We start from the raw sequence: 12926 nt of genomic DNA on the forward strand, positions 1-12926 counted from the left end.
TGATGTGGGCCTTTTTTGGGATCAACAACTCTTGGTAAGAGTTGCTTTGGAAAACCTGTCATATCCAACAACCCATTGTAGCAAAGTGGATGTGAACAAACAGGATTGGGTTCCTTATTTCTAATGATGTAATAAAGGGGCATGGTCTGCAAGCCATAGGACACTTCATAAATGTGTGGCAACTTGGATTGGTACAAAAGTCAAGTATACATTCTTACATTATTTAAAACTACTTGGAAATCAAGGTGTTGATAAATATCAAATATTTGATCACAAAAACGAACATCCCGATATTCGGTTCGGATCCCGAGCACCAACATAAAAATCGTGATCATTTCCAATCGCCGAACATTCCCAAACAAATAGCAAACATGCAGTAGAAGTGTACATTCCGGTCTACGCACATGCGAACATATTATCAGGTGAAACGCGTAAATTACACAGTGGTGTACTTTCGCAAGTTCAAATATGTTTGAAATAGATCGTTATAACCATTCTGGTCATCAAACAAATTGATCGGCGAACATGAACAATAAGTGTCATGTTCGTACGAAATAATTTGTAGAAATAATAAGTACAGATATGTGCTAAATAATAAAACACTGGGTAAAACTACTTCCGAAAAGCACCTGGGGGTATTCGTGGACAGTAAACTCAACTTTAGTGATCAGTGCCAGGCAGCGGCTGCCAAGGCTAATAATATCATGGGATGCATCAAAAGAGGTATAGATGCTAAAGATGAGAACATAGTTTTGCCTCTTTATAAATCACTGGTCAGACCACACATGGAATACTGTGTACAGTTTTGGGCACCGGTATATAAGAAGGACACAGCTGAACTGGAGCGGGTGCAGAGGAGGGCAACAAAGGTCATTAAGGGAATGGGTGGGTTACAGTACCAGGACAGGTTATCAAGCTTGGGGTTATTTACGCTAGAAAAAAGACGTCTTAGGGGAGATCTGATCACAATGTACAAATATATGAATGGACAGTACAGAGGTCTTTTTATTCCTAGGACTGTAACCATGACAAGGGGGTATCCACTACGTCTAGAGGAAAAAAGATTTCATCATCAGCATCGACGCGGGTTCTTTACCGTACGAGCGGTAAGACTGTGGAACTCTGATGATGTTGTCATTGCCGATTCATTAAATAAGTTTAAGGGAGGCCTGGATGCTTCTCTTGAACAATATAATATTACAAATTATGGGCATTAGATTTCCGGTGATACGTTGATCCAGGGATTGTTCTGGTTTCCCTAGGTTGAACCTGATGGACTTTTGTCTTCTTTCAACCTTATTTACTATGTCACTATGTTACTATACAAGCATTTACGTACATGTTCACTCATCACTAAAAACACACCAGAGATCGAAACACCCATCAACTCAGCAAGTCAGGTCACAGCCACCCTTACCAGGAGTGAACCTACAATTGTTCCCCTTTATTAGGTCTGACATATTGCATTTATAAAACAAATAAACAGCACATAAAGTTTATCAATAGCGTTGTGAAATCCGTGACTGAGAACAAAAGGGCTACCAATGATGGTCAAGAAGGTTTTGTTCTCGGTATTATGTGCAACCACTGTATAGTCCAATTGGTGCATGAGTCTCTTTTGAATGTTTATGAATTTGTATCCATTCTAGATTTCACGAACCGGCTTTATTCAGTCGCATCGGTTGCTAAGAAACTGCCTATGAACGATTTGTCTTTTATTTTGTTTTTTGTTGTTTTTTTTATCTCCTAGTTTTTGTCCTTATGTGTCGACATCCACAATGTCACAGCGAACAACTTTCTATAGGCATAATACGAGCTCGATCAAATCTTGCTTTGTTTTATACACAAGACGGAGAAAAACGCTGAAAGAGAACATTTTAACTATGTCAGGGTTCAGATGTTGTGTCCAGATCCTCCAGTCATTCATTAAAACATTTGACAAACAGGTTTCTAAGAAAATAACCAGAAAGCAAATCCTAGAAGTGCGTCTCATAAATGACACACGCTGCTGATGACATATGGCCCCCTGACCCTGCCACCAACAACGCTTGCAGCTTTTTAACAGCTGTTGGAGCAGAAAATTTGCTTGTACGCAACCCTCCAGCCATAACCATTCATTCCAAAGGATAGTAGTCTTAAAATGGAAGTGTCATTTGTCTGGAAGAAATAACAAGTTTTCGTGTGACACCGCACATCTTGCCACTTTTAGATGGCAATGAATCTCATAGTAGATTTTAGTTTGCAGTATTAAATGAAAGTCATATACCCTATGGGGTTAAAAGAAAACTTTATTTTTTAACATATTTTTTTTACTGTCCCCATAAATCAGGATAAAAACAAAACAGTTTGCTAAACTAAAAGGCTCTGGTTTCAAGGGGTACTGATTCTTTATGTGGAGACCACCGTGTAGTTTAGAGAGGCAACAAAGGGTTAGGATTGCACTACATGGTTGTCCCAAACTGCTGGTTCTACAGATGTTGCAACACTAACTAACAGACTATGGAGCACCTATCAAAGGTGTCTGTATAAGGATCCCACTGGGTGCACTGGGGGTTTGAAAAGTCTTTAAAGTGTCACTGTCATTATAACTTTCAAAATCTAAACCAGTAGTAGATGTGATATAAAGCAAGTTTGCAGTATACATTCATTATTTATTTTTTAGTTATCATGGAAAAAAAACGGTACTTCCTGTTTTCTGACTCTTTTTTTTCCTCATAAAACAGGAAACAGTCAGAAAACAGGAAGTTCTGTGAATCCCAGGCCATCTGAGCCCTCACAGAGAGAAGGCAGTCATGTGACTGATGGGCACTTGAGCCGTGACTCTCTACTGGCCAGAATTCCTGTGTTTAATCTGTTTTTCTAAACCAGCACAATGCAATGTTACGAATATTGCACAGTTTTTCTGTGGATAGAAATGTATACTGCATCTTGGCCACTAGATGGCACTAATGTTTTCTGCTATAGCGAGCATGCTAAAGGGGTTAGTTGCCTATGTGAGACTTGTCAGATGTTGAGAGCAAGTTTGCCAGCCAACTTCCTACCTTTGGGATGATCACAGCCCTATGTTAAGTTGCGTACAGTTTTTCCAGTAATATTCCTTCCGACAGCTTGGTGGTCTCCCCAAGGAAACATATTACCCCCTCACATGCAGTATGCAGACACAGCAAGTCACAGTGCCTCAAACATCAGATCCGTAATCCGATATATTAGTTTGTGTGAAGACACTTCTGCTTGATTATATAGTATACAGCGCATGGTATATTATTGGTTATATTACATATAGAGCATGGTATCTTATCTGGTTTCTGGGTTGCACTGAAGGTACATGTGTTCTCTATATGGTTACTAGACTACTAGTAGGGAATTACTGATATAAACACGTCTTTCCCACTCTAGAAGGAAAGAAAAATTAAACCCCTACAGCAATGGTACCAACAATGTCAACATGATGGCCTATGTCCCTCTAGCAGATGGTCTCAAGGGGACATCTGGCCACATGAAACCAGGAGAAGTCTACAAAAAGGTCATTTGAACAATAGTTTGTTCAAATTATAAATCTCATTAAACAACTGTGTTAAAGTAACATCTCTTTTATGTAAACTGCACATAGAGAAGTATGGGAATGTCAGCTCTAGGTCAAATGATGCATTAAGCATCCAACTTTGTTCTATACATATTAAAGACTTGGAGCTAAGTCCATGCTCATAACATAAAATCACTCAAAAGATGGAAGTTGACTTCAGTTTAACAGTTTCTGAAGTTAGAAATATGAGCAAATGCTAAACGGGCAAAGTTTATTACATTGTGTTTATGTCTATAGCAGATGGGTTGTAAATATCCGAGTCAAAGTCTTACGATGCTACTTTGTGATCCTACAGCTGTACAAGCCGCAATGACAAAATCTGTCCTGCCGGTGCCTGATATTTTTATGAGCTTCTCTGTAAATAAGGGGAAGTCATTTTAGTTGAATTTAAAACTTTCTCATTTCATTTGCTCTCTCGTCGGCAGACTCATGTAAAACACATAAAGTACACATGAATTGTGTGAGGAATTACGACCCCTATTAAAGACGTATAATTCCTCAAGATAGAAAATTTTTCCAGGAATATTCATCAACCGCGGCTGAACTTTACATTCGGAATCACAACAGATTAAAAAATGTCAGGGCTACGCGGTTCTTTTGTTGGGTTTATAAAAATCTAAAATATTACATAATAAACCGAAGACAACAACGTATAAAACGTAATAAAAGTGTACTGTTAAAACACTGTTAAAAGGAAAGATCTTCGTGACATTGAGTCTTCAATTTGGACGTCAGTGTAATGGACTGTTGATGCATAAAGGGGCTTTCCAACTTAACGATTTTATTACATATTTGTGAATATGCTAAAAAAGTAGATTGATGGGAGTCTGACCATTAAGGCCTCACTAAAGGTCTTATTAGACCGACCAATGATGGCCCAATCAATAATGTAAACGAGCGCTGATCTGCTAGATTGGCGCTAGTTTACTGAGCCTATTACACGTCTCGATGATCACTATATATGTATATATGTATATTTGGCTGACAGGCCACTCAGCCAAATACTGTCTGGGACCGCCACAGCCAGTGATTGGCTGAGTGGCCTGTCAACTCAGAGCCCGTTTTAAAGCTGCAGCCAATGGAAATCGAGCAGAAAGCAGAAGATCAGGAGCGTGGAGAGGTTAGCCGTCGTCCGCACCTTGCTATTACACGTAGCGATGTGCGGTCGGCGGCTGATGATTTTAGGTCCAGACCTCAAGACACGATCAGTCGATGACACGATCAACGGCTGATTGTTGTCTCTATTACACGGAGCGATAATTGGCCGAATCATACTGTAATGGGCTCTAAGAGTTGGGTAGCAGGGTGGCTCAGTGCTCAGTAAAGAGTTCTGCAAAGAGTTTGTATGTTCTCCCTGTGTTTCCTCTGGGTACTTTGGTTTCCTCCCATACTCAAAAACATACAGATAAGTGAATTTGGAATTTAGAAATCTACAGATAGGTGCAGCTCATCTAGATAATCATCCAAATACCGAAGTTAACAGGTAATGCAAATACCCAATGCATAAATAAAGTTAATTATAGAAAAGAAGGAAGGGATTTGCCCTCTAGGTACTTGATGCTAATGAATAAAAACAAGAATATATAAATATATCAACTGCAGGGTCCTTGGGGTAAAATAAGATCAATTCAGATTAAAAAAAAAAATCAGGTAAAAAGAGGATTAAATAAAGTTTTCAGTGCATAAGACATAAAAGTGTTCAGTCCAAAAACACACACAGCACCTGCAGAGTTATACTCCTGTCTGCATACCAACATCTGCAAGTTTACAGGGGGATGATGCGAGTACCTCATTGTAACTGAATCTGAGGAATAGACTGTATACCATACAGACATTACACGGGCTGTGTGTTTTTAGAACTGAATAATTTTATGTCTTATGAACTGAATACTCTAATAAATCCAGTTTTTTTACCTGATATTTTGTATGAATTGATCTTTTTTCACCACAAGGGCCCTGTGGTTGATATGTTTATATTCTTATTTTCATTTCATAGGATTAAAGAAGAGGTCCAGCGGATTACAAAATCATGCAGCCGGCAGGGGGGAAATTGATTACAAGTACTAACTTACCTCTCCCCGTGCCCGCTGTGATTGTTGGGACTGGCCTTAGACTGCCGCCGGGCTCCAGAGCTGACACATCATAAGCCAGCTGATGGACTGGCCGCTAAGCCAGTCAGTGACTGGGGCAGTACACCCCTCCAGTCACTGATTGGCTGAGCGCCCAGTGCATCAGCCGGGACAGGTCAGGACGCCATCACAACTTAGGGGAAAATGCCTTCCAGCGTGGTCCTGTGGCCGGTGCCACCGCTCACAGTGGGCACGGGGAGAGGTAAGTTAGTACTTTAATCCCCCCCTGCCAGCTGCCGAATTTTATAATCCACCAGACTTCTACTTTATAACATTCTTTAGCAGAGAATGCATGGCTGTCATTTCATATACAGTGAAACCTTAGATTTCAAGCATTTTTCCCATAAGAAGTAATAGGAACACAGACAATCCATTCCACAACCCAATAATAGGTAAGGTGTTGTGTGTCAATAAAGAACACTATTAGCGCTCACAGAGAGAAGGCAGTCATGTGACTGATGGACACATTGAGCCGTGACTCTCTGTACTGGCCGGAAATCCTGTGTTTAGTCTGTTCTTTCAACCAGCACAAGTCAGAAAATCTGCCTTCAGGAGACTGGACCTGGATTTCTGGTAAGTTCAGCTCTGTTTTACAGCATGATAACAACAACAAAATAATGAATGTATATTGCAAACTTGCCTTATATCACATCTACTGCTGATTTAGATTTTGAAAGTTATGATGACAGGAACACTTTAATAACTAAAAACATGTTATTTAAACATGTTATGCATATATAGAAAGGGTATCATACAAGTAAACCGGAAATTTCATATATATTTTTTCCCCAAATCAACTGGTGTCAGAAAATTATACAGGTTTGTAAATTACTTCTATTAAAAAAATGGAAGCCTTTAAGTATCAGCTGCTGTATGTTCGGCAGGAAGTGGTGTATTCTCTCCAGTCTGACACAGCGCTCTCGGCTGCCACCTCTGTCCATGTCAGAATCTGTACAGTGCAGCAAGTTTGCTTCTGCTCTAGACAGTTCCTGACATGGACAGAGGTGGCAGCAGAGAGCACTGTGTCAAACTGGAAAGAATACACCACTTCCTGCAGGACATACAGCAGTACTTGAAGACATGGAGATTTTTTTTTTTTTTAATAGAAGTTGTTCTTTTCTCCAGAGTACCCTTGTACATATAACATACAACACTGTCAGCATCTCCACTTTGAAAAAGTGCTGACAGTTACCCTTTAATGTGGTGCATCCATTTAACAAAACTAAACTTTTTGCAGTCACTTGTAAATGTAAGACAAGATAACTATTATGTTTATTGTGTTGTGTTATTGTCTGATCCTTCATATTTCATTTGCAGAGAGAAGAGCTTCCAAAAACCTAACAAGAGGAGAACAAGTGCCTCACAATTTATCACCTTTTCTTCTACAGATAAATTAAATGCTCCTGCCTGAAGTATCGCACATACGGGGAAAGAAAAGGAAATGACATGTAACAGTGTGGGTGTTTTTAATAAATCAGTCCCGACTTAGTCAAAGTGCAATCTCTACCAATGATGAAGAACAACAGGTTCTCAAAAGTTTCTGCATTAGGAAAATTATGAGTTGTCAAATAAGGCATTGTGCTTAAGTGCGAGGCGTAAAATCTCCCACAATCTTTCAGACGACCTTGTCACATTTCCTACTTTTATTCAATCGACTGAATCGCTTCTACTTCTCGGCGAATTTTAAAAAGTTTCTCCAAGTTACAGCGGCTTCAATTCAACTTCATCTAAAGTTCACCGTCAACCTTTCATCAATTACCGAAAACCGAGCCCCCAAGAGCACAGTACAGCGTCAGCCCATAAAATGTTACTGTCTGGGTAAATTATTCATATACATAAAGCACAGTCAATGGCAGCACCAAGTCCCAAGCTGAAGGCATATTGATCAAAAGTTCCCTGTTTTCCTCTTGTTTCGACACATCATTCACGTTTGTCTATTTTTGGATACGCCGGCGGCTCATTAATTATTATGATATGTTTACAAGGCTGTTTGCGCGGCTGCAAGAAAGAGAAAAATGAATTACACCAAACTATTCATTGTTTTTCTACTTGTCTGAAAGTATAATGTATAACAAGCGCTTTATTTTTTGTTTTGTTTTTATGTTAAAGCTAGACAATCAATGTCTACTTACTATTTTCTTCCACTTATGTATTATTCAGGGGGGCCATCCCTGTAACATGAGAAACAGTAATGGAGAATTGAACGGATTTGGATTTTTGGAGATAAGAATATTGATGACATATCGATCAGATGTGGGGGGCAACTCTCTGTACCCCCACCCCGCCACCACCAATCAGCCAGGTGTCTTGGGTGCCTGAAGCTGCCTCTCCTGTACACCTGCACACCATACACTCATTAAGGACTGTCCCACTGAAGTGATTGGCCCAATATCCTACTCAGATTATCCCAAATGTCCAGTGACTGTTTTGCTCCCCAAAAATTAATATGGCCATTATGCAGGTCCCTTGCAATGGCTGCTAGGTTGAAATTGGGAGCTATCACAATTCTGCCACTTTTCCTTGTGTGAACTCCTTATTCAGTAGCCAAAATTGATGGTAGGAAATCTCAAATTTAAAATCTTGCTCATTGGCTACTCCTAAGCTCAGCTTCATGATCTGTGACTACAGCTTAAAGGGGTATTCCTCTTAAACATAACTTTCACATTTTGCTATCCATGGTGAGACTAACAATTCCTTCTGTGGTGTACCACTGGGAGATGTGATCAGTGGTATGACACAGCTCAGCCAGACATGGGTATGTTGTGACGCCAGTGCTAGCCTAGCACACAGGTGTAATGTTGGTACCTGCTTTGTAGAGTGGCTGACTGGATCCCCCTGAAATAATCGGTGACCTGCCGGGCTGTGATGGGTCCCTTGGACTTTTATCACGGTAGTCCTGAGTGGCAATTAACCCACCCGGACTTTCGGTACCGCCACCCACAGAAAGGGGAAAATGACCCAAGGTGTTTAACAGGTGTGTATAGGTGCTGGTGCTGATGTTAGGATGACTGAGACCCGATGGTGAAAATAAAACAGCTTTACTGTACAGTCTCTGAATAATACAGAACACTTTGGCAGCAAATAGATAATCTTTGTACAGGTAATAGTGCTCAACTAGGTCTGTGCTACAGAGATACCTGAAAGTGCTAAATATAGTAGAGGTAGTTGTAGCGGTGCTTGGAGAGTAGAGTGGAGCAGCATAGAGGAGAGGAGTTTGTTAAGGGAGTCCCAATTCAAAGTAGTACTGTGCTTTGCTGGAACTTTAAAGATTTAGAGATTTGAGAGTGAGAGATACTTATACCCATGTTTAGACTAGTGTCTGACCACCTTCTGCCCTACAGTGCCAAGGTACTTGTCCTAATAGGGTGCTACAAGCCCAAGCCGTAGTTACCTGGGTGAAGCTAAATGTCTGAGGATGTACCTGTATCACCTGCACTGCGAGATAGAATACATAAACCTTCTGGTTGCTTTGTTCTATCCAGGCTAGTTCCTCTGTATATCAGGATACTGCCCTGCACTTTGTAGAGTGGTTCTTGGTGTGGGCTGGGTTTATCCCAAAATTTTCTCCCTCTTGTAGTGTCTAGCACTGCACTGTGGATAAAAGAGATAGACTGGAGAAACTGAGTGTCTCTGGTTGCTTTATATACATTAGTCTTAACCAACTCACTGTCGGAACTAGACTTGTCCCAGACAGGGGTCCTGGCAGAGCCAGGCCCTGGCTTGGCTACAGCAGGGACGTCTGCTCTGTGTGTCCTCCTCCCACGAGAATGTGGGTAGAACTGATGCTACACTTACTCCCACCAAGTGACTACTTCCTACATGGGTATATAAAAGAGTGGAGGAAAGGAATATGTGCAAAGAAGAAATAAAAAAGGATAGGTCAGGAAAGAAAAGTATATCCATTGGATAATAAAATTACATAATATATAAGAAACAGTAAGCCTTTGCTTCAGCTGTACAATACATAAGAGCTCATATATAAAACACTGAAACCTTGTTGTGAAACTAGAGAATACTATCTTCATCACCACTTAACCTAGAGAAGAAGCTTTGTGACAGGTTTGACATAAGAAACACCTGTGGTGGGACACCACACTTTCATACTGGTTATCATGTATTTAGTCTCCTTCTTCCAGTTCTGAGCTGCTGCCTTCTGCTGAAGACACAAAAATCGGTGAGCTTTTCTCTCTGTCTCCCCTCCTCCCCCTTTAAGTCAGCTGATGCAGACAAGTCCCTGGCAGGCTTTATCTGCAACATTGATAAAGATAATCACAGTTTATTTGCAGCTTGACCTCAGATTAACCCTCCTTGAAATAAAAAAGAAGCTACAAAGTTGCAAACAAAGCCTGCCAGGGACTTGTTAACATTATCATTTTCAGAAGGGAGAGAAAGTGATGGAGAGAGGTGGGGGAAATGGAGAGAAAAGCTCACACACAGTTTTTTGTGTCTTCAGCAAATAATCAGCAGCTCAAAACTGTTAGAAGGAGACTGAGTAGTAGATGATAGTACACACAGGGGTCTGAGGTACTCTAAGACACATACCCTGTTTTATCTTCTGTCCAGGCTATGTTCTCCTCCACACCCCGAGCTACTCTTCTTGTGATTGGCTGCTTTGCATGAACACAAGTCTGTCACAGACTCACCAGGACATCTATATATGGAAAACATTACAGTAAAGGCAGAATGACTAAAGTACAGCTTACTAAATCTCCAGTGAGAAAAAGAGGACTAGCAGGCAATAACTATTCATATACTAAGGAAAATGAGCCTTGGTAAAGTAAAGCCTGGAGGGTCATTTTAATGCAGTGTGTCTCCATCTGTGGTTTCTATTTCCACCCATCATCTTCAGAGAAGTGCATTATGATTCTTTAAGAAAGTACTGTACCCCAATCCCATGAGAACATTGCTCATTCAGGTTGTGGAGTCTCCTTCAGATTAGACCCCCCCCCCCCAGATGTGGTGGGGTTAAAATCCTTTGAAGGATTGCTCATAAAGATATTTTCAATAAATCTTAAATTCAAAATTTTCCTCACTAAATCAACTAATAAAAATATAGTCCGGCAGAGCCCTTTACACCTCACAAATTTGTAATGTTGTTTAGAGACCTTGAAGAGAATCACCTTGGATGACTATCGGCATCTCTGCATAAATTACATCTGCTGACCTTTGTTATCTGCAGATCAGATTTACAATGCTTCTTACCCACTGGCAATGTAACCAATTTTTTTCCGATTTTTTTCATGTAGAAAGAAAATGTCAGAACAGTAATACAAGTAAACTGTATGGTGGTATATCTGGAGGATTGAATTAAAGCCGGGTTACAAATCAACAGTGCAGCGAGGATAGAGTCAAAAGAAATGGCTAAAAAAAAGAAATGTAGATATTATATTCAACCTCATAGCTGGGTCCACACATAGAATGTATATGCAAAAGGAGAAATTACCAATGGGAAGAGCTAGATGTTTAAAAAAAATTTTATTTTTTTTCCACGGTTCTAAAATGTTAGACGTGAACCTAGAATAAGACTGCAAAATAGACCTAGGCCTTTGTGGTAAGGAAGCCGTATTATTGCGATAGACTTAAAGGGGAACTCCGGGTAGAGGTTAAAAAAAATGAAACTTCTGCAGAAGCATATAACAATACTTACCTATCTATCCCAGCTTTGAAACTACCAAAAATCCATTTGTTTTGGGGGGTTTTGTTTTGTGTTTCTGTATTTCCTGGTTGAGCAGATGTACACAGGACTACAGGTTCCAGAATGCAATGCATTCCCTCAGCTGTTTCATCACAGTCCTCCACCCTGCATATTCCCCGCTTAATGCTGTTGTAGAACATCTAGGCTGTGTTCACACATTGCAGTTTCATTGTGTTACTGAATTATTTGCAGTACTTTATCATTTCATTGTGGTCCCACTCGCACAGCGCTGTATTCTCTACCTGTAATGCTGATATTGGAATAAAGCAAAGAACTTTTTAAATTTTATTTTTAATTTTTTTTTCTTTACATCTCCACTCACATATTATGATCTTTTATCCTTGAAGTTGATTCCCACAATAAGGAAATTATCCGATATTATTTTACATGGAATATACTGTTTGTGCCTTGTTTTTTGTGCAGGTGGGATTGGCAGTGCCGGCTCTCATCCTCTCTGCTGTTTATCATTATCTATTTGTGTTACTGCATCATTTTTGTGCAGATACTGCAGTACTGCAATGACACTCCAACATGTGTGAACACAGCCCTAATTTCTCTGTAGACTTTTGCACAATCAGCGAAAGCTAAAACACCTGCTGAGACGAGCAGACTGAGACTACCAGACACACACAATGTGAGACAGAGGCATGGGATATTTTTCTCCTAAGGGGGGAGAGCAGAAAGAGAAGGAGACAATGTGGATTGACACAGAGGCAATTTTTTTTCACTTCCTGGATTTCTATCAGCTATATAATTTTTAATGTACTTTTAATAGAAAACAAGTTTTTCTTATCCGGAGTTCCCCTTTAAGGCCCTATTCCTGGTTTTCATATTCCTGGCCGTGTGTAGGATCCAGGCAGTGATTAAAAGGGTTATCCAGCGCTACAAAAACATGGCCAATGTTCCCTTACTGTTGTCTCCAGTTTGGGTGGGGTTTTGAAACTCAGTTCCATTGAAGTAAATGGAGCTTAATTGCAAACCGCACCTAAACTGGAGACAACAGTAGGGGGGAAAAGTGGCCATGTTTTTGTAGCGATGGATAACTTTAAAAAAAAAAAACAGGACCTCTCTACCGGCATCCCTGCGCTGGTGCCGGTCTATTCATGTAAAAAACACAATAATAATCTTGATGCTCAACACTAGTAACTAACACTCAGCTTCATATAAATATGGTGCTGTGTCCAATCATTCCCAGCAGCATCTAATTAACAGCCGCTACCTAACAAGATGAGATAACTTCAATACCAGCCATTTAACCCCTTAGATGCTGCAGTAAATAGCAAAATCTAAAGGCCCTATTCCACGGGCTGACGAGAGGAGCAAACGAGCACTGTCAGCGTTGCCCGCTGGCTGCCGTTGCTATTCCATGCGGCAGCAGCGAGCGGGTGAGTGCAGGAGGGGCTGCGGCAAGCTGCGGGGGGGGCTGCCTGGGTGATCGCTAGATCATCCAGGCAGCCCATAGAGGATAGTGGCGGTCTGCTGCCGCTTCTCCTATTCCACGGAGCTATGTCAGCAGGTG

This window comes from Dendropsophus ebraccatus, chromosome 11 (genome assembly GCF_027789765.1).
Source record: "Dendropsophus ebraccatus isolate aDenEbr1 chromosome 11, aDenEbr1.pat, whole genome shotgun sequence".
Taxonomy (NCBI): Eukaryota; Metazoa; Chordata; class Amphibia; order Anura; family Hylidae; genus Dendropsophus; species Dendropsophus ebraccatus.